This window comes from Trachurus japonicus, chromosome 4, assembly GCF_045865225.1.
Source record: "Trachurus japonicus isolate A0001 chromosome 4, Traja_1.0".
Taxonomy (NCBI): Eukaryota; Metazoa; Chordata; class Actinopteri; order Carangiformes; family Carangidae; genus Trachurus; species Trachurus japonicus.
The window spans coordinates 27,295,132-27,315,299 of record NC_140910.1 but is presented as its reverse complement, the minus strand read 5'-3'; the positions used below and the strand labels follow the sequence as shown (position 1 = coordinate 27,315,299).

The 20,168-nt window shown below is 41.8% G+C and overlaps 1 long non-coding RNA gene across 2 annotated transcripts in view; it reads right to left on the bottom strand.

Moving 5' to 3' along the window:
- LOC146989094 (uncharacterized) overlaps positions 1-20,168 on the bottom strand; it is a 176,333-nt gene that overhangs the window by 116,381 nt on the left and 39,784 nt on the right. Inside the window, exon 3 of one of the 2 annotated variants that reach the window (XR_015035743.1) lies at positions 5,763-6,006. This is a non-coding gene — a long non-coding RNA (uncharacterized LOC146989094). Of the gene's footprint in view, positions 1-5,577; positions 6,007-20,168 lie in introns of those variants that run through there. The other variant, XR_015035742.1, reaches the window with a different exon arrangement.

Sequence of the window (20,168 nt, the reverse complement as noted above, 5' to 3'; positions counted from 1 at the left end):
CCTCGCATTGGACGGAAGGGGGAGGGCGGGGGTGATTGACAGCTGTGACAGCCAATCGCCGGGTCCTCTCGGGTACTGTAGGACCCGGCCTTTCACAATAAGAGCCCCGAGACCCGAGACAAACTCCACCGGTTCCGACCCGGACCCGGAGTCACTTCTTGTGAATAAACCCAAAACCCGAGCCGGGTCGGGTCAGAACCTCGGTTTTTTGGGTTGTCGGTTTTTTCCGAAGACCTCTAATTCCTACACAATGTACCTTTACAGTGAGACTTTAACTATGGAGACAGAGACAGCTGACCTCAGTGCAGATTTGCAGTGCAGGTTCAGTGTCTCTGAGTTTCTCTAACCTGTGTGTGTGTGTGACATCGTGTAACAGATAATTAGCAGAGGTCTCTCCATCAAATCTTTAATCTCATGCTTCAACAGTGAGACAGACAGAGAGAGAGAGAGAGCTGCCTTCTCCCTGACCCTATGGCTGAACTGCTATAATGTTAAACCATTTCCATCCTGCGTTTTCATTCTACGGTGTGTGTGTGTAAGTGTGTAAGTGTGTGTGTGTGTGTGTGTGTGTGTGTGTGTGTGTGTGTGTGTGTGTGTGTGTGAGAGAGAGAGAGAGGTGAGATGAAGAGAGTATTCCAGAGGGCTTGAGGGCATTTCACAAAGGGTTAGGTTTTCAATTACAATGTGTGTGCAGGCGCCTGTGTGTGTGTGTGTGTGTGTGTGTGTGTGTGTGTGTGTGTGTGTGTGTGTGTGTGTGTGTGTGTGTGTGTGTGTGTGTGTGTGTGTGTGTGTGTGTGTGTGTGTTCACGTGCTCTATGACAACCCTGTAGCTCTCATCCACAAGCTGCCCTGCACAGTAACACACAGGATGACTGACACTGAACACTGACATGACGATCAACCTCAGTGTTTGTTTGTTTTGTCTTTTAACCACAACCTGAGTCAGAGAGACGAACTGAACCCAGGTCAGATATTCATTTATTGGCCAACTCCCAGTGTTAGAGTACACACAGGCTATATACACTACTCACAAACAGTTAGGGATGTCTGGCTTTTGGATTAAATTTCAGAATGCACCTAAAATGCACTGTAACCTTTACAGGTGAACTTAATTTAACCTTCTCTAAACTTTTGAATGCACATGTCCAATGTTCAAGTGTTCCAGTCCTTATTGAATAACATGCTGTTCTCTAACAAGGTGATTAACCGCAAACATCACAAGCACCGTCTGGTTTAGTGGTTCAGTTGTCATCGACCCACTAAATGTTCTGGTTCAATGACAGTTTGTATTCAGTCCTCTTCTCTCTCCCTCTACTCTCCACCTCTCCAACACTTTGATCAAATTGTTATTGAGACATTGAGATGTTTGTTGTGCTATAGCCACCACTGTTGTTAGCTTTTGTTTGAGATAAAGACATTACCATTGCATCCTTCTCCTTAAAAGGCCTCATGATAGAATATCACTGTAGCAGGAAGTTTTTATAGGGATATTCTTGTCAAATATCCCTAATTTTTGTGAGTAGTGTGTATACATATGTATTTATGGAAAATGTGCACACTGGTTGTATTAGTTAATGTAGCCACAGTGTGTAATAGAAGGGTCTTAAAAACTCTTTGACTCATTTTTATTAGACAGAGGTCAAATGAATCAAGTCAACATAGCTATGTGGATTAAAATTCAGTTTTATGGGACAAAATTAAAAACTGTAAAATGTGTCGTATCTGATTTAAATGACTCTCGGCTCCTGTTAGACTTTTTTACTTGAATATCTTGAATAGGTTTGTTAAAGTCGACTGGATGCAGAGTGTGTTTTTTTCCATCAGGGACAATGTGTTTGTTACAGCTTGACCTCTCGCTCCCCTTCACACACACACACACACACACGGCTGCACACAGGGGATGGTTCCTGAATGGGGTTGGAGGTTACACAGTCGCTCACATGTGACAAGTCATGGTTATTTCCAGCAACACAAAGGGAGCTCTGGATGCCAACAAACACACACACACACACACACACACACACACACATACAGATCTCAGAGCATCCCATCATCCCTCCACTGCTCCAGAGACTGAAGTCTAAATATCATTCAACCGTCTCACACAGAAACAGAAAGTGAGTTCATTGTGTTTTTTTTTTGTTTTGTTTTTTTATCTTTGTACTTGTTTCGACCTGTTGTTCATCTGCACAACCTGCATTTCTTACTGTAAACATCACACACACCAGGTTTCCTTATTCAAGATGGAGAGACACACACACAGAGAGAGATCGCACCACACTTGTGCATGTGCATTTAAAAATATCTCACTCTCACATTTAGTCGTTTGCTGTGACTACGTCTGACATGGGTTGTCGGGAGGGATATATATTATATATTATTAGTTTATTTAGGGGAGATTGTGCAATGACATTAATCATTTACAGAAAATGAAGAGATGGTTGCACCAGATTTAGCTCACAGCTCATTTCCATCTGCAGTCCCAACATGTAACATCTAACAAATACACAGGAAACCACAAACTACTATACAAGAGTGATACACAAATAGACAGTAGACAACACATAGACATACAAAAACAACAGTTTCCACATCTAAAATGACCAGGTCAAGTGCAACACACCTGAGAAAGGTGTACCCTATCCTATATAATCAGTGGAAAGAAAAGCTAAGTCTTACAAGATACAAATATATATAAAACATTTTAAATTTCCACGATTCATATTCCATAAGATTTTTAGATAATTCCATGAATTGAGTGCATTAAGAAGTACTAAGATACATTTTTTTAAGAGACTAACTAACTGAGTAACAAGTGCCCTGTTTTTAAACGTGCTGGAAACTTTGGTTCTCCAGTAGCCATTGTTTTAAATTATGAGAAAAATTTAAAGAGTTTGTTCTAGTGGGATTCATGTTGGGGTTCTCTTTTTGGCTTTTTTTTTGTACTTCACTCTAATGCAGACGCTGCGATATAATGTGAAACTGATGTATTTTTCTGTACGGTCTGCAAAAATTCAATAAAGAAATGGGGGGGGGGTCTCTCACTTTGTTGAGTTTTAGCTCCACGTCACTGAATCCAAACCAAAACTAAGAATAAACTGTTGTGTTTAACTGTGATTGTCGCTCTCACTGTCCCACAAACTCCTAAACCTGCTTGTTACATTGACAATGTTCATCTCCAGTAAACAACAACAAACACAGTTTATTGTTTACGCTGAGTGTGTTTCCACCTGTGTATCGTCTCCAGTGGTGATCAGCCTACTGTCCACATCTGGATTAATACAGGACTCGCCACACTCCACAACACACATGATGTCATTATGCAAATGACTTATTTATTCAAAATATATTGTTTTATATGTGTGTGGGGGTTTTTTTTCCAACAAAGACACAACAACAGAGCAAATAAACTGAAACAAATGAACAACAGAGACAAAACTCAGTGGCTTGGATGAGGATGTTTTTAACCTTTTCTCTATTAGTCGCCTCTTTATTTCGCATTTTGTAAAAACTAAGGAATTTAAACTAAAGTAAAGTGTCACATGCTACAAATCAGTGATTGATTGATCGAATGATTGATTGCTGGTGTGGTCCAGTGCAGACTTCAGAAAGTTTTTAGTGTAATAATGTGAGTGTAACTGTTCTGTTAACACCACTATTTATTATCATTATTATTATTATCAACAACAAGCATAACTATAGTTGGTAAGTGCAGCATCTACTTTGATTTATTTCCTCCCTCTCATTCCTGTGTTACAGTCTTGAACAGTTAAAGCTTTAATCATCTGAAACATCAAGGTTTTTTTTTCTCTCTGTCACCGACCCACAGTGAAAATCAAGCCATTGTCTGTGTGTGTGTGTGTGTGTGTGTGTGTGTGTGTGTGTGTGTGTGTGTGTCGTCCCTTCACTGTGTTTACTGATTAATCTGTCATCCATCACTATCAACTCATCTCCGCCCTGCAAACACAGATATCAGTGATGGATCACTCTGATCTGTATCAATACACAGGACCTAATCAATAAGGTTAAACACACTAGTGTCAGTTTAGAGTGTGGGCAAACAAGTGTGTGTCTATGGCTGTGTGTGTGTGTGTGTAGGGAAAAGTCGGGCAGGGGGTTGGTTGGTCTGATGTAACAGAGTTAGTTTCATCACCTCAGGCATCGAGGAGGAGGAAGAGACAGGAGGGAAGGGAAGCGACATGAAGAGTCTAAAATGACACACACACACACACACACACATTAGGTGTCAGCTTTTATCAGGAGCCTGTGTGGCTGTGAGTTATGACCATAGCTATGCGATCATTTACACTCACTGCTGCACGTAGCCAGGGGCGATATATCTCTGTGTGTGTGTGTGCTGAGGTGACACACATGCTTGAGTGTATCAGTTTGTGTGAAGATGAACAGAAACAGAAACTTTCAATATTTTCCCACAGAAGATGTTTCCTCTTTAATTAAACAATAGATAGAATAAGACTCTTTATTTGTTTCACTTTTTTATATTAAAAAAAAAGAACAAAAACACAAGAAACAAAGTGAGAAAAGCTTTTTAAAAATGAGTTAATCTTCTTGTTAATGTTTGTTTACATTTGATGTAAATTATCACAAAAGAGTTACCTGATAACTATAAGCTTCACAGTTTTTAAAAAATATTTATTTCACTTGGAAAGGATTACAAAAATAAATGTATTCAGTAAAACTTTAATCAAACTAGAAGATGTGAGTATTGTAGGTGAAGAGCTGAGCTGTGCTAGTTTCTCGTGCATCCATATGACAATTAAACTGATCATTAATTAAAAACAAACTTAACTTTTCAGAAGACAGAGTTTATTAATTAAACATCTTGTGCAATAAAAAACTATCTCCAAACTTCAGCTTCCTCTGACTATGAGTAATAAAGTCTGTATTCTATATCCAGTGGCTTTAGATATTTATCTGTGTAACGTTGTCTATGATAAAAGACACATGGAGAAAGATAAACATAAAAAATAAATTAGCTGGATATTGGCAGAGCTGATCTCATTCTGTGTTAAAGGGATAGTTCAACATTTTGGCAAATTGGCCCATTGCCATAATCCCTATAGTTTTAGGAGTAGGTTCGTTACCTTTAACTGTCGGTGCAAGCTATTTTTAGAACGGCGGAGCAGAGCCGCGAGCTGCTCAGAGCTACGCTACGGAGACTAATGGGATTTCTTGGTTTCCCTCATCAAACTCATCAAATACACAATCCAACAACTTCAAAACGCTCTGGTGGACAAGTTGTGACCTGCACAATCACCACGCTATGAGATAATAACAGAATGTTACCAGACAGAGTTGTTTTAGAGGTAAATTCAGAGACTGCTTGATGAAAAACTGTCCCTGAAGGCAACGTGCATCAGCGGTTTAGCATGAATTTACTTGGAAAACAACTCTGTCTGGTAACGTTCTGTTATTATCTCATAGTGTGGTGAATCGCTCGCGGCTCTGCTCCACCGTTCTAAAAATAGCTTGCACCGACAATTAAAGGTAACGAACCTACTGCTATGACTATAGGGATTATGGCAATGGGCCAATTTGCCAAAATGTTGAACTATCCCTTTAAATAATAGGCTCTGGGATTAAATGTGAATAAACAACAATGATATTAAAATGAAAGTTATAAGAAGAAGTGCGAGACAGGAAGGAAACAGACAACAGGTGTGAAAGGCAGCAGGTTTTTTTTTCTCATCTGTGTTATTTCTCTGCCTTGAAATGCAGAGCGCTGCGTGTGTCCAGTCCACCTTAAATCCTCCTTTCAGCCGCGGTCGGGTCGCTCCAGTCCACATCAGTTCAGCTTGATTCACTTTAATTCAGTTTGCTTCACCTGGAAATGGCCTCACACTGCTGACAGCAAGCTCCCACTTACTGCAGCATGTGTGTGTGCGTGTGTTTCTGTGTGTGTGTGTGTGTGTGTGTGTGTGTGTGTGTGTCATCTTCTCCAGCTCCTTCGCTCCAACTGGTTTGATGTTGCTTCATCAGCGTCGCCTACAGAGACCGAGACAGAGACACAGAGTTAGTGCAGGTGAAGACTCTTCCTCCAGGACGTCTGCTGCTGAGGAACGACTGTGAGAGTGTGTGTGTTTTAAAATATTTTGAAGTGTAAAATTGTGGTTGTATGTTTGTTGTCAGGAAACTAATGACGCTTAAACCTCCTGTTTTCCTTCTGGGTCAAATTGACCCAATCTGTTCCCTTCCTCCATCCTTCCTTCTTTCCTTCCTTCCTTCCTTTCTCCCTTCCTTCTTTCCACAATCCTTCCTTCCTTCCTTCCTTCTTTTTCCTTCCTCTTTTGATCCAATTGACCTGATCTGTTCCCTCCCTCCATCTTTCTTTCCTTCCTTCCTTTTCCCTTCATCCTTCCTTGAATGAATATGATCCCTCCCTCCATCTTTCTTTCCTTCCTTTTCCCTTTCCTTCTTTCCACAATCCTTTTTCCCTCCCTTCCTTCCCTTCGTCCTTACCTCTTCCTTCCTTTTTGACCCAATTGACCCCATCTGTTCCCTTCCTCCATCTAGCTTTCCTCCCTTTTTCCCTTCCTTCTTTCCTCCCATCTTTCCCTTTGTCCTTCCTTCTTTCTTTTCCTTCGTCCTTACTGCCTTCCTTCCTTCCCTTCATCCTTACTCCTTTTCCTTCCTCTTTTGATCCAACTGACCTGATCTGTTCCCTCCCTCCATATTTCTTTCCTTCCTTTTCCCCTCTCTCCCTTCCTTCCTTCCTTCCTTTTCCCTTCATCCTTCCTTGAAGGAATATGATCCCTCCCTCCATCTTTCTTTCCTTCCGTTTCCTTTCCACAATCCTTTTTCCCTCCCTTCCTACCCTTCGTCCTTACGTCTTCCTTCCTTTTTGACCCAATTGACCCCATCTGTTCCCTCCCTCCATCTAGCTTTCCTTCCTTCTTTCCTCCCATCTTTCCCTTTGTCCTTCTCCTTCTTTCTTTTCCTTCCTTCCTTCCTTCCTTCCTTCTATCCCGTTGTCCTTCCTTCCCTCCTTAATTCCTTCTTTCTTTCCCTTCGTCCTTCCTTCCTTCCTTGACCCAGGAGGACAACAGGAGGGTTAATTCAGCCATTGATAAAAAAAAAAACTACAGATGAGCGGAGGTGTGTAAGTCAAACCCAAACACACACACACACACACACACACACACACACACACACACACACACACACACACACACACACACACACACACACACACACACACACACAGAATTCAATCATGTCTGTGCTGCTGCCTGAGGGAAACACACTGTGGAAACCTCACTATGCTGGAAAATCTCCTTTTCCATGTTATTTTACACAGCAGCACCTACATTACACACACACATACTGCACACACACAGACACACACACACACACACACACACACACAGTCTGACTGAATTTACACAAGGAACCAAGAGATCAGATTTTTTTTTTTTTTTTTTTTTAACTCTTTATGGTGCAGATCTCATGCCGTCACGCCCGTCTGCAGCAGCCGAGCCGGTGACTGACCGTGTGAGGCTCACAGAGCTAATGTGATCCAGGGACAATGGAGGGTTTGGTTTGTGTCACATGATCCGACTGCGGCCGCCATGAAAATGCGACTGGCTCCTGACGCAAGGGTGTGTTACAGCAGGGAGGGAGAGCCTCTGTTTGTCGTCGGTGGACAATAAACGAACGCTGTGTCTGTCTGTGGTTTAATAATCATGATCACATGAACGATACAGGAAGTAGAAAAGAACCACAGGAGGTTGTTCAGGTGCTCGTCGTTCTTCACAGGTGTGTGGTTGATGTCAGTGGAGAGCTGCGATGGTTTCAAGCTGCTGTTGGATTATTGTTCATTTCTTGTCTGACACTTTTTATAGTTTCCATCAGGAAACCAAAATACTGTCGCACAAACAATTTAAAGGGGAACTATGCAAGCAACAGAGCGGTGGATAACGTTATTTATCATATACCATGTTATCATGTGTATATTTGTGTAGTCTTATCTGTCATAAACAAGAGATTACAGGTTACGGGGCGCGTTTGTGTCTTGGTGCCGCAGAGACGAGAGCTGGGACACCGGGTCGGAGGCTCTGATCTTACAAGGTTGGTTTTCAGCCAAGAGACGCTAGGTGGAAGGCCAAGTTACAAGTCATTGATTTAACCAGCACTAGGACTCTGAAGCTGTTTAATTAAGGTAAAAATGCAGCATACTTCCTCTTTACGTGAAAGCAGCAGTGACATCCTCCAGCTATCCATCTTCCACTGTCAGACCTCTGGTGCACGAGAAATATCATCATGTTTGAATATCGTTGAGATCTGGTGGCACCAGATCGTATTTACTGACGTCCAGAGATCTGTCTGTCTGACGTTTAGGGATAGTTCAACATTTTAGCAAATTGGCCCATTGCCATAATCCCTATAGTTTTAGCAGTAGGTTTGTTACCTTTAATTGTCGGTGCAAGCTGTTTTTAGAACGGCAGAGGAGAGCAGAGCCACAAGCTGCTCAGAGCTACGCTACGGAGGCTAATGGGATTTCTTGGTTTCCCTCATCAAACTCATCAAATACACAATCCAACAACTCCAAAACGCTCTGGTGGACAAGTTGTGACCTGCACATTCACCACGATAATGAGATAATAACAGAACGTTACCAGACAGAGTTGTTTTAGAGGTGAATTCATGCAAAACCGCTGATGTGCGTTCCCATCAGAGGCAGTTTTTCATCAAGCAGTCTCTGCATTTACCTCTAAAAAAACTCTGTCTGGTAACGTTCTGATATCATCTCATTGCATGGTGAATGTGCAGGTCACAGCAGTCCTCTTGCTGTGAGGGGACAATGCGAAGCACTACATCACCATGTATCTCACTTGGCCAAATGAAGAAAAAAAAAAAAACAGAATGAGAATGAGACCAGAATTGAGGAGCTTTAGTCAAGATTGTTACACAAAAAGAGGACGACTTCATGTGGTTCGCCAACAACAACTTCAAAAGCCATACTCTCTACTTCCTTCTCCACATATCCCTTCCAGGACCTTCAAAATAAAAGCACTTCACACTTCTCCTCAGTAGCTACCGTATATAACATATCCCAACACAGACTGTCATCAAACAGAATGAATCACAACAGGAAACAACCAACAGACTGTCCTCAGACTTCAAATGTCAAGATTATTATGAATGTTAATGTTTTTGTTTGTGATATTTAGTTTTCACTTTAAACTGAACATGAGCAGATCAACAAAAACACACAGAGGACTGAGATCAGCGAACGGAGAGAAATAACGTGTAGAGCGTCTCGTCAAATCGCTGCAGCTTAACCGGCCCCTCTCTCTCTCTCTCTCTCCAGAGTGTGTTTAGCAAATTAAAGGCCGAGGATTTTTTCATAATTGTCTGTTTTATCATTTTATTACAGCTAGCTTTCCTCTGAAGGGCTCCCTTTATGATTTATCAAATACAATTACTGCGTGACTTATTTCAGGAGCCTCTCCATGGCTGAGGACCATTAGTGTGTGTGTGTGTGTGTGTGTGTGTGTGTGTGAGCCGTGGTGTATTTAAATAGCATTAAGTAATTGGAAAAACAGGAAAAGAGGCTGGAAAAGCTGAATTGTCTTAGTGGGTTTATTATTTCCCCCATCCCCCCATCACTGTGTCTGTGTCTCTGTGAATTTTCCAAAATTAAAATGAAAGAAAATTGTGTTTTAACTGATACAGAGAGAAGTCGTTTGGACAAGTTTGGATTTTTTTTTCTCCGGGAAGCAGAAAGAGAGGATAAAAAGAGAGATAGAGAGAGAAAGAAGGAGGTTAAATCCATACCTTCAGCAGCACGTTAATGAAGTGTAGGTGGCGCCCCGGTCGGCGCCGCTAATTGAACAGTGGAGATTACAGCGGCCACCGCTCCTCTGTGAAAAGGAGGCCGTGTTCATTAGTCGCCTCCGTTTAATATTCATTCTGACAAATGTGTAGATAGTAATCTATGCAGAGAGCCGCTGCTGCTGGGACGACGACAACCGCCACTTCAAGTGTTGGAGTCGTGCTCATGTTCATCACATCATCACCAGATAACGATCATTTATTTCTGTATATAAATGTAGTTTTACTGAAAATGAGCTGGTGTATTCTCAACGTTTTAAAATCTCCTCTGAACCAAAACACCGACTCATTAACAAACAGGAGCTTCATTTAAAATCATTACGTAAAATATTTCACACAGAGGTTTGATGCCGGTGAATATTTTAATGCACTTATTGGCAGAAATATAACTGGTCACATACAAAACAACAACAACACACGGCCGAGTTTGTGAGGTTTAAAGGGATACTTCACCTAAAATCGATAATTCACCAATAATTCAATTGGAGAACTTTCGGAGTCATCAAAACGCTTTTGGAGTTCCAGGGGGGGTCCGGCTGGCAACGGATTTTCATATAATGGCGGTGGATAGAGTTCACTTTTGAATCGTCCAAAACACACACTATGAAACATCCAGATACCTCCATACTGCTCGTCCGTACTGACCCAAGTGTCCTGAAGCCGCCACATGAAAAAGTACTTTGGAAAAAATTTGTTTGATCTCTGTTTTTAGCCTTGTTGTAGCAGTAGCTCCCAGTTCCGTGTTTACATCATACATCCAATGGTTTACAATGACGAACGAACATCTTGCGCATGCCCAAACATCAACGCAGCCACTGGGAGCTACTGCTACAACAAGGATAAAAACAGAGATCACATACATTTTTTTCCAAACAACTTTTTCATGTGGCGGCTTCAGGACACTTGGGTCAGTACAGACGAGCAGTATGGAGTGGAGATTACAGCGGCCGCCGCTCCGCTTTAAGGGGTATTTGGATGTTTCATAGTGTGTGTTTTGGACGATTCAAAAGTGAACTCTATCCGCCACCATTACATGACCATTATGCGTTGCCAGCCGGACCCCCCCTGGAACTCCAAAAGCGTTTTGATAAGTTCTCCAAGCCCTTCCTTGGCATGACGGTGATTAGAAGATTGGTGAATGATCGATTTTGGGTGAAGTATCCCTTTAATGGGGCTGGTGAGTGGTGCTAATTTTGAGACATGTCAACGAATAAACCATGTTGTGAAGAGCAGAGACACGTTATTAAGATTTTCTGAACACGAGAGTCTTAAAAACAAGATTTACCAAAACGTCTGCACATTAAAACGAAGCTGAAGGTGTCGATCCACGTTTCATCCAAAGAGCAGAGAAACACATGAAGAGCCACATGTGTCAGTGTCTCGTCAAACTTCAATGAGTTTCTCTGCTATTTGTTTATAATTAAATAAAGAGAGAAACATGTGGCTCTAAAATCTGCCACAGAGGATTAATTGGGCTGAGAGTTGGTGACTGTGAAGGTTATTTCCTCTGGACGGATCATGTGTTTATTTCTATCTAAATATTTTAAGATTTCAAAAGGACAGTTCAGGTTTTTCGATGTTTTGACGATCATATTCCTACACACCTGACGCCCTCACTGAGTTATGTCTCTTTAGGTATTTAGGGAAACTGTTTATACTGGAATACTGGTTGAAAAACATGTAGTGGCAAAGGAAAGTGAAAGACGCTTTTAAAAAGTGTCCAAAACACATAATTTCTCCTGCTGTTCGATCTCTGAACTGGGACCACACTGTCTCTGTGATAACCTGAAGAGAACAAATATGCAAAAACAAGATTATCTGGTTATGTTTTATTCTTTATTCTTCTTCCTCTGTTTGATTAGTTTTATAACTTCTGACTCTAATAATATGTCAACAAAATAAAACAAAAATTTTGAAAGGTGCGTTATTTTTCAGATTTCTGTTCTGGAAATGTATGCAAATTAGCGCATATTTCATTAAATATTGCCTCATTTACATATTTAAACATAAAATTTGACAGAACTTGTAATACAAGAAATATCTGTCTTCATGTAAATGATAACCTTTGTAAGTTTCATGGTGATATCTGTTAGTTAAAATGTTTACCCTATTCACCTGTAGTGTCCCCACTTAATGCATTGATTAATGTGCGTTGTCCCAATTCAATAAATAAATAAATAAATGAAATGAAAAGAAGAAGAAGAAGAAGCCTCAACATCTCCTCCTTCTTTCCTGTGTCGGTTCTTCACCTCTTCTCCTCCTCCGTCTTGTTTGGGAGAAGCTGGGTCGGACTGGTTTACTTTCCAGTATAGAAACCATCACGTCTCTATCAGGACAAAAACAAAACTCCTCTCTGCTTCTGTCACTTTTCTAACCCCGGCGAACTCTCCTCCTCACCCTCACCCCCCTCCCCCTCCCTTCAGCTGCCCGTCCAGCTCAGTGGGACCCTCTCTCTCTCTCTCCCACTGTCTCTCTACCTCTCTCGCCCCCCCCCACCCCCCCTCTACTCCCCCCCTCGGGGCAGAAGTAAACCACGCCTTGAGGCCCTGCTCCCATTGTGTGTCCTCTGCTACTTCTGTTTGGGGCCTTTGTGTGACGCTAATCAGCCGTGGGGCCGTGCTCAGCCCCGGGTGCGTGTGTGTGCGTGTGTGTGTGTGTGTGTGTGTGTGTATATGTGTGTGTATATGTGTGTGTGCGTGTGTGTGTGTGTGTGTGTGTGTGTGTGTGTGTGTCTGTGTCCCTTGCCCTCATTACGTAGCCACACTGGGAGGCCAGCATGGGAAGTTTCTGCTGCACTATACACCTCCCTCCCTCCATCCCTCTCTCTTCCCCTCCCTCTGGCTGTCCATCACTCCCTTCCTCCTCCACACTCTCATCTCACCATCACAACTCTGCACAAAGCTGCACCGACACACCGCTTTAAAATCACAAACGGTTATCATCGGCCTGTTTTTAGTCATGTTGTTTTCAGCTGCTGTTGTTTCCTCCACAAAGTGTCATTTAGAAACTTTAAAAGTTTCCCTAAAACAGATTTAACCCTCCTGTTGTTGTCCTACTGGGTCAAGGAAGGAAGGAAGGACGGAGAGAAAGAAGGAAGGCAGGAAGGAAGGACAAAGGGAAAAAGGAAGGAAGGGAAAAAGGAAGGAAAGAAAGAAAGATGGAGGGAGGGAACAGATTTGTTCAAGGAAGGAAGAAGGGAAAGAAGGGATGAAAGAAGGAAGGGAAAAAGGAAGGAAAGAAAGATGGAGGGGGGGAGGGAGGAAACAGATCAGGTCAATTGGATCAAAAGAGGAAGGAAGAAGAAGTAAGGGCGAAGGGAAGGAAGGAAAGAAAGAAAGAAAGAAAGAAAGAAAGAAGGGAAAAGGATTGTGGAAAGAAGTCAGGGAGAAAGGAAGAGGAAAACAGGAGGGTTTTTAGTTTAACTATGCTACATTTTTACCTTAATTAAACAGCTTTGGACGTAATTGTGACGGTTTAATAATTGAAATGTAACTTGTTAGAGGGAGAGTGGAGGCTCTCTGTCTTCCACCTCGCAAGTCTCGTCTCTGCGACACAAAACTACACAAATATACACATCGTAACATCGTATATGATATAAAGCGACCGGATTTACATAGTTCCTCCTTAAATCGACTGACTTTTATATCGTTTTACACGACGACAAAGTGATTTAAGCACTGGTGTCGGTGACAGACTCACCTCTGTTACACTGTGACGACACACAACCTCTACTGTGTGTGTGTGTGTGTGTTCATCTGATTTGCACATACTGTACATCACATTACATTGTGTCATTCATTTCCATAACAAATGAACAAAGAACAAAGAACAAAACTTATTCAACATTCACCTCAGTTCATGTGAAGAGGTTGCGATTTGAATGTGGCCGTCCCTCATAAATAACTGAATGAATGAATGTGACGGACCGAATCCGTTCACTACAGGTGAGAGTGAGTCTCTCGTATTATAAACTACATGTTTATAGTGAGCGACCTGATGGAGGATAGTGAAGTGAGTGTTGTTGGAGCAGATTTCAGCTTCTTTTACATGTTTTATTGTCAGTTTGCGTTTTTTATTTTGTGTTTTCATGTTTAAAAAAAAGTCTGTTTTTGTTCTTTTGCTCAACGAGGCTGCATGTTCCCTCTTTGGGATCAATAAAGTTCTGTTGAAAAAGTTTCCTCTTTACAGGAAGTCGGAGGAAACGTTTGGAAGAAGAAGCTGCAGCCACTGAACTGAACTGTCTGTTGCTCTTTATTGCCCCGTCTGTCCCCCGCTGAGTTGCCCCCCCCCCTCCTCCTCCTTCTCCTCTTCTTCACCTCCTTCTCATCTGTCCATCCCTCCTTTTCTCCCCCCTCGTCTCCTCCCTCCCTCTTCACACATCCATGATGTATCACCTGTCTGTGTGTGTGTGTGTGTGTGTGTGTGTTGCCTTGGTGCCTGATGGGGTTTTAGCCACTGGAGCTCTTTGACTTGAGGACAAGCGTTGTCTGTTCATCGCTCATCTAAACACACACACACACACACACACACACACACACACACACACACACACACACACAGCTACATGGTTATCTCAAATTACACTGTGGGACTGAGAACATCTCTCTCTCTCTTTCTCTCATTTCTTCACCTGAATCATAGTCGACCTGTTCTCTCTCTCTCTCTCACCTGACCCACAATTCGTCTCCACGGTAACCACGTATGGTCAATTTAACGACCCATATTATTCATGTCTCGCGCAACATGAGCTGTAAAACTTCTCCCTGCGTCGGCATCTATACCTGCCGAGGTGCCTTTGAGCAAAGTGTGACTCCTGAACCGGACGGAGAACAGATCTGTTATCAGATCATTTATCTCAAAGACGATATAGAGTCAGCAGCGTGTAAATCCGTTAGTAAAGCTCATTATCCACTGAGAACATACTTGACTTCAGAGCCGCAACAATTAATCGATTCATCGAACAATGAGTCAACTATTTTGATAATCGAATAATCGGTTTGGGTAGTTTTTTAAGAAAAAAAGTCCAAATTCTCTGATTTCAGTTTCTTAAATGTGAATATTTCTGGTTTCTTTGTTCCTTTATGACAATAAACTGAGTATTTCTTTGGTTTGTGGACAAAACAAGGCATTTGGTTAGCGCCTTGCATGGCAGCTTCCGCCATCAGTGTGTGAATGTGTGTGTGAATGGGTGAATGCGATGTATGATATACTGTAAAGCGCTTTGGGTATCGTTCAGGTATAGTAAAGCGCTATATAAATACAGACCATTTACCATTTACCATTTGAGGAGGTCGTCTTGTGGTTTGGGAAACACTGATTGACATTTTTTAACATTGTATTGACCAAACCACTAATCGATTAATCGTCTAAATAATGGACAGATTAATCAATAATGAAAATAATCGTTAGTTGCAGCCCTACTTGACTTACATGTTATTTTGAAATTGCGTTACTTTTTTATAAAATACTCAAGTAAGTCAAATGACTTGGACTTCCCTCACTAACCCTTAGTTAGTTCCAGATAAACGTCTTTTTTCCGACCAGTTGATGAACTGAAAAAAATGTGTATACGTAACGGGTGTTTTATTTTCTGATGGGACTTCTTGAGTCAAGGCAACGGCGTAACGGCGCATTTTATTGTCGTAACAGTGTTGTAACGGAGGAAACAGTAACTTTTTTGATTAAAGTAACGCTGATAGTAACGCTGTTATTTTAAACTCCGTTATTCCCCTGAAAGGACCAAGACCTGGAGGCCTGTTCCCAGATCAGATGACGACAACTGAACGGCCGTTTTCCCCTCACAGAGTTTCCCCAGGAGACCAGACAAGAACCTGTTTTAGGGAACTCAGAAATTTCAGAGGAACCAATAATTTAAGTTTATTCCTCTTCTAAAGATCAAGGCAGCTCTGCATGCAGGAACCACCATGACGTCACTGATCAAACATAGCACCACTTTGTTCATGATAAAGAAAACTGTTTCAGTCGTCTTTTTAACCCTTAATTGGTTTAATCAGATGTCATTTCTCTCCTTGTTTAGTTCTTCAATGGATCTCACCTGTGTCCTTGACAGAATAAAGACCTGCTCCATGCACTGCTCTGTGACTGCAGGGGTTAAATCTGAAGCCAGTCTCCTTTAGCCGTGACACTTTTCCCAACTGTAGGAAACTGGAAACAGAAACAAGTTCAAGCCCAATGCTAGAAAATACCAGCAGCTTACAGTAAAAGTGAATATTTGCACTGGAGAAACAACAACGTCAACTTCAAGGAGAAAGAGAAAGTGAGAGTAATCCCAAAGTAATAAGCACCTGCCCTGTTAAACCGCTACTGTGAGGGATTTCCACTAAGAAAGCCGCTACGACCTTAAAATATCAATTAAATCTCTCGAGTCTGCTGCACAGGGAAATACAGGAACCGTGTGTGTGTGTGTGTGTGTGTGTGTGTGTGTGTGAGTGAGAAATAGATGATAATTAGTGGTGACTCAGGGCTTCCCTGACCATAATCCCCTGAACAATCTACACTCATACAGGTGTTCAGTAAATCCAATTACCAACAGAAAGGCAGAGAGACGACGGCGCTAAATGATTATTATGATTATTATTATTATTATTATAAGTGCCAGTAACAGCTCTGCTTCTTCTTTTTTCCTTTTCACTAAAGGTAAAATATACAATTATCTGTGGAAGAATAAGAGCAGAACATCTATACTTCAATCAGAGTTTTACAGATGTGTTGAGGTCAACAGCTGCATGGACATAAGAGTAAATGATGACAGTGTATTTACACACACCACACAAGGGAAAACAGGATGTTATATTTCAATAGCTGTGTTTATATGTGTGAGCTCGTGCTCTCAGAGACGGTAATTGAGCTTTGGTTTAGGGCGCATGGCTAATTACCCCTGTAAGACCGTCTCTGCTGCGTCTTTTGTGCTCCTACGTGTATCGCTTTCAATATGTAAGTCCAGATATTGTGTACAGTGGATCCAGAGTGTGTCACTGTGGTATTGTGCAGACCTCATCCTCTGATCCCTCTGCCATGGTTCGCAGACCACAGAGCTCTGACGGGCGGCTTTCGCAGCTTATTCAAATCAGGGCCCTGTTGCATTTGAGCTGCTGTTAGTTTTAGCTTTACAGTGAAGATCCAGTCTGAAGAAGTTAGACAAAAGGAGAATCAGAGGCAGCGACTCCGCGTTCGTCTCTGGTGGCGCTGATGATAGTACACAACAAACATGAGCCAGGATCTCTAGATGTTGTTTGTTGACTGTCCAAACTCCAGAGGAACTCGTCACATGACCACGCTGCTTCCACAATACGACAATGTTTTTTTTTGCTCCTTATCAGAAACGATCTCTCTCCTGAGACTAACACACCTCAAACTCACATACCTGAGCAATCAAGTACACTGAGCATGTACGAGCTGGTGTAAACAGGAAGCAGAACGTCTACTGTGTAGTGGTTTAATTGCAAAAAATACAACAAATGAGGAACAGTAAAGAGCTGAACACGACAGTTTTCCAAGGTCTACACCACAACACAGCCCAGGAGTTAAAACGGAGTCAGTAGTGTTTCCAAAATGCTCAGTTTTCTATACTTTAAAACTAAAGAGTGACATGTACAAAAGGCCAAAATATAGTAAACAAATCCGTTTCAACAAAGCCAGTGAGAAAGCAGGCTAGTGATATATTATTCATATAAAGATATAGATGTATATATATTTATATCATTATGTATCGTTGGGACACCGGGTCAGAGGCGTTAAGACGGTAGGTGGAAGACAGAGAGCCTCCATTCTCCCTGAAACAAGTCATCTAACCATCACAATTACTCTGAAACTGTTTAATTAAGTTAAAAATATTGCATAGTTCCTCTTTAAAATGTGTACATAGGTAACACTTTAAAATAAGTACACACTATTAAGCATTAGTTAAGCATTAATAAATACCGAATTCTTCATTTATAACACATGAATACTCATTAGTATGTAGTTTATAAATACAGTTAGCGCTTATCAATGATGAGTAAAACATTTTTAACTGTGTTTATAAACTACATACTAATGAGTATTCATGTGTTATAAATGAAGGATTTGATATTTATTAATGCTTAACTAATGCTTAATAGTGTGTACTTATTTTAAAGTGTTACCGCATACATAGCTACATTAAAGGTTTATCTTGGTTATAATGTAATCTGTGCTGCATTAATACTTTGCAGGTGCTGAAAAAAAAAAAAGCAAGATGTCTGGTGCTGTTTTTTGTTCTTGTGTTTCAGACATTCAGAAAGCAGAGAAACAACAGATTAATGTGCACATGTTTTTCTATTTATGACCATTTGACTTTTCTACAGTGTCACCAAAAGTCAGTGTGGCCCTGCAGACTTTTTATTAACAGTTTGAATGTTTGACACGTCCATGTCGATGCGACACCAGATGTTGCATTTCAAAGTGAAATAAAAGTTAAAGCAGATAACAGCGGCACGGCCGTTTCGGCTAATGCTGTGTTCAAGGCAGGCTTTTGAAACCGTAAGTTACAGCTTCAAGTCACAACTACGACTTGGTAGCGTTCCAGGTAACCCGTAGCTCGTGTTTTTACCGTCCTGTTGTCTGTGAAAGTTCCCTATAACGGCCACTCGTAACTTCCGACCCGTGAACTCGTACCAGATCGAACTGGTATGACTTCACAGGAAGGAAAAACACAAAGTACGAGTTTCCTTGAACGCACCATGAGTTAGCAGCCCCCCGCCCTTGTCAGGCATCAATTGGTCCTCGTGCTACGTCACCACATTCACGCGCATCCCTTGGCTGCACACACAGCCCTTCATGCCGTTCTCTCCCCTCATTGGATAACACTTGTATCCCACAAGGAAAATTTTCTCCTCGGGTTACAGCAGAGCAGAGTGACGGAGAGACTCGTGTTTAGGCTGAAATACTTCATGTAAGTGATTGCTGACGGAAAATAGGACTATTTAGGACTTATATTAACAAAAACATTCCACTGATATCTGCTTTAAGTTTCTTGCTTGAAGTTCTGTCCTGCAGGAGCCACTATATATACATATATATATATGGCATGACATCCTCTGAAATGTACTGTACAATTCTCAAACATATACTTGGGATAATTCAAAAAAAAAAAAAATCTCTGGACTTGTTGCTGCACAGTGACATCATGGCGAGCAGGGTAAAATCCCTCTGCAATAACTAATCCACTGTCACATCACAGCTGATCAAAGTGTGAGGTCATAAAAATAACTCCCTCCTCTTGTGTTCTTATAATTTTCGAGGATATTGATGGAGCCTGATTTGTCAAGGACAAGGACTCTATCTGGCCGCTGAAATACTTCCTGAATATTACACTTGGTTCAAAAGTTAAGAGACTTTCGGAGAAGATGAAGGAGAAGCTTGAGCAGTCGGAGGAAGAAGGTGCAAGGAGACACACTGAAGTTAGTAGAAAGAGGAAAAGAAGAAGGCGACGGCAGACTCTTGCTTCATTCCCTCCAAACTTGTAATGGAGGTTTGATTAGCAAGCATGTAATGTACTTTACCCCCACGGCTGGAGACAGAGGGAGAGGGAGAGGAGGAGGAGGAGGAGGAGGAGGAAGAGGAAGAGGAGGAGGGGGGTGAAAAGAGGTGAGGGATGGAGGGAGAGGTATGGAGCAGGAAGGAGGAGGAGTGCATATAGGCTGCCCTCTCAGCAGGTCTCCTCCTCCTCCTCCTCCTCCTCCCTCCACGCAGGACACAAGTTCCCCTACGTCTCTAAAACCTCACATCACCTCTGCCTACACACACACACACACACACACACACATATACAAACGCCATCTCCTCCTCCTCCTCCTCCTCCTTCCTATAGCTGCACCATTGCACCATGCTGTGTGTGTGGTGGGTGTGGGTGGAGCAGAACGGGGTTGGAGGTCAAAAGCAGGAAGAGATTTAGTTTTTTTGTTGTTGTTGCTTTGTTTGTTTGCTTGCACGTCTGCACGCAGGAAGCTGTTGTTGTTGTGCACAGACAGACACAATGAAAGTTTATTTGAATCCAGACGTTTATCTTTCAGCTAAAAAGAAAGCGTCCGTCAGCGCGTCGCTTCTAAAAACTCACTTCCACAAACATTTACTTTGTCGAACATGTTTTTCATCTTCTTGTAACTTTTTAAAATGTAGATAAAACACTTGAATCCCAGTTAGTTGATTTACTAGACTGAGTTAATACTTTTTTTTTTTTTAAGCGTGACTCTGTCAATTAACCTTGGAAACGTGACTGATGAGCCGCTGAATGTGAAGGACTCTCCACGCTGAAAACACAACCTATTCTCAAA